General features: G+C 48.0%; 1 pseudogene; it reads left to right on the top strand.

Annotated features, from left to right (window-relative positions):
- The first annotated feature begins 2,553 nt into the window (after nucleotides 1-2,553).
- On the top strand, nucleotides 2,554-2,669 carry LOC136638370 (U4 spliceosomal RNA; annotated as a pseudogene).
- The last annotated feature ends 518 nt before the right edge of the window (nucleotides 2,670-3,187 follow it).

Here is a 3,187-nt window from a genome sequence, read left to right on the forward strand (position 1 = left end):
ACACCCACCTTTGTGCCCTGAGCTTCTTAGAGGAACCTGGCTGGTGGTGGTGGCCCACAGAGTCTTGTGCTCCAGGGATGTGGCACCTGAGCCAGGATGATAACTAAGTTTGGGACACAAGACTCTGCCTGGCGCTGACTCAGACCACTATCTACCTCCTTATTCTTGAGTCTGTCTCTCAGAAAATCCCCAGGCAATCAGGCTTTCCCAGCTCTAACTGGAGATGCTGCCAGGGACCGCATGTATGCTGGGCCTGAGCTCTGCCACTGAGCTACACCCAGGCCTGAGGATGTTCCCTCTCTCTCATGACTAACCAACTCATGACTAACCAACTCAGTGGCACCCTCTGAATTTTCATCCTGGGCTGTCAAAGGAAATTTGGGCTGGTGGAGTTTTAGGGCCTTTGAAGGGAATGGTTTTGAAAACTGACTTATGGAGAGCCTGCCCATGTGAGGAAAGAGTGTGGGAGAGAAATGCCAGGATTTCAAGTGCCCACCTCTAAACCTCCACGAATGCCAGCAGAAAACATGAAGTAAATGAGGACTCTTAAGCCTGCAAATGGAGATGAGAAGGCAATTTATTGAGAGGAGTGGAGCAAAGATTTCTTGGTGATTAGGAGGAAGACCATTCTGCGTAAGGGCTTTTCAGTGCCTCGCCCAGCTCTTCATGGAACACAGCACTTGTGGGCCTGCTTATTAGGGCAGTTGTTGAGATGCTCCTTCCACACCAGGCCCGAGCTGCATGGAGAGGGACGTTGCCAGCAGTATCCCCGACCTCCGTAGCAATAAACGAATGCCTTCGGTTGGATGGGATCAGCTTCGTCTCCAGGTTCGTTCTCTGTATACAGAAAGAAGGCAGCGCTTGTCATTTGCTTTTTTGACAAAGGTTCTCAGATCAAAATATATTCCAAGCTGCACGTTTTGCAGAACATGGGAACCTGCCCCATGTGGAGTCAACTCGGACTGGCAATAGCTCTTCAGGGGGCCGTGCAGAGGTTTCCCCAAAACCTGCTAACAGCACCTTTTCACTGCCACTGACGGGGACAGAACCTGCCATGTTCCATGTACAGTACCACTAAATTACAGCCCCTCCCCAGACCTTTCCTCGGTCCTTGCAGCGAGAGGCTGCCTCATTTCTCAGTGGTTGGTTGAACAACTAGCTGAACCTCACAATTCCCGCACTGCAAAAGAAGGAAGTATTTCCATGGTCCCCCGCAGGGCTCGCTCCTCTGAAGCTCAACTTAAAGAGCAAAGTCTTCGCCACAGCTCAAATGTTCGTACTTCCCTGCCTCAGCCCTCTCCCCATCGTCCCTGTCCCCATCCTGGGCCTTCACTGCTTCTTCATTTGTGTCATTACTCATCTCTTTTAAGGATTTCCTTTTTCTCTTCCTTCCTAACTGGAAACCACTGACGTTTAGGGCCAAGTTGTGTGAGTAAATGTTGTATACTGTGAGTAGATGTTGTATAAAAAAATGCATAAACATTTTTTTAAAAATGTCCATCTCTGTTGTTGTGTTCTGTTGTTAATACACAACACAGTGATACATGTGGGCAGGAGGTCTGGTCTAGAGGGGCAGGAGGTCTGGTCTAGAGGGTAGAGCCTCCATTTGCCTGAAGATTAACATCCACAAGGTCGCCAGTTCGAGGCCACCGGCACCGTGCGACCTTGAAGCAGCTGGTAAGCTGCAGCTGAGCTGTTCCATCTGCTCGGAGCGTGGGAGGATGGAGGCCAGAATGTTAAACCAGATCGGAGTGTAACAGCTTGAATGTGGTGGTTCTTGAAAGAGAGAACCTTCTTTCAATTTGTAAAAATCCCTGTGTGGATTTAATAAGCCTGCCTGTGTAAACCGCCTTGAATAAAGTCTTGAATAAAGACCAAGAAAGGCGGTATATAAATACTGTATATTATATTATATTATACATGGACTCGATGCATGGGATTTCAGGCCTGCTGCTGTGTTATTTATAACAAATAAACAAATAAATAAAGTTTATTTATAATTTGTTATAATTATTTATCTATTAGTTTTGTGCCCCAGTTTTCTCCCCAGGGGGCACCCAAGGCAGCTAACAACAATTAAGATACATAAAGAATCAAATACAAATAAAGCTATAAAATAGACCATCAAAGCCTATTCAAAAGGCAATATCCCATCTTTTTGGATTCCGGAATCTTGCAGAGGGGCTACGTTCTTAGGGGTCTACCTATCACTTCATCAAGGTGTGAAATCAAACATTGTTCTGACAACATGATCCGTTGGTTATATTGTAGATGTCATGCTGAGGAGAGACTGGTTCATACACATCCATCTCCTGGCCTGCCCTTCTTGTGGCTGCAAGCCAAATGTGCCTTTCCTTTCCGTCCGCATCCCAACTCACAGATGGGAGCATCTGCAACACCCAAACCTCTGGAGGTTTACATAAAATACTCTCAGTGGCACAGCAAGAGGGGGTGCAAAGCACTAGGTTTTGCAGGCACCTGAACATGCCCTAAAAACAGTCCCTCCCCCTTTTCCTTCCAGGCCTCCAGAGCAAAACGGAGGTGTTCTGAGCCACCTTTGCACAGGGGCAGTATCATAAGCAATGAGGTTAATCCAAGGTGTGATTACTGATAACTGAAAACTTTTCCCAATACCACAACTTGAAAACTAGTGGCTTATACTAGAGCATGTCCATCAATGGTGCTGTTCTCTTTGGGTGAGATTGGGGAGAGGTGTGAACAGAAGCCTGCCGCCCCCATAAGAACAGCCCACTGGACCAGGCCATAGGCCTATCTAGTCCAGCTTCCTGTATCTCAGAGCAGCCCACCAAATGCCCCCAGGAGCACACCTGGTGACCTCATCCTGGTGCCTCATCCTGGTGCCCTCCCTTGCATCTGGCATTCTGACATGGCCCATTTCTAAAATCAGGAGGTTGCGCATTCACATCATGGCTTGTAACCTGCAATGGATCTTTCTTCCAGAAACTCTGCCAGTGACAGAGGCAGCCCCCTGACCCACCTGGCTTCACAAGTGCAAAATAGAAAACCTTTCCCTTACCTCTTTTTTGTTCTTTTTTTGGGAGGTGGGGGGTGGGGTGAGGCTGCCTTCTGGAGCAACTCCATCAGATAAGGACCCTTCTTGTGTCCTCACATCCCCCATTGCCTGGCAGGACCACCAGCCAAGGCACGTCTGCCTACTTGTGAGTAA

Source organism: Tiliqua scincoides, chromosome 1 (genome assembly GCF_035046505.1).
Source record: "Tiliqua scincoides isolate rTilSci1 chromosome 1, rTilSci1.hap2, whole genome shotgun sequence".
Classification (NCBI taxonomy): Eukaryota; Metazoa; Chordata; class Lepidosauria; order Squamata; family Scincidae; genus Tiliqua; species Tiliqua scincoides.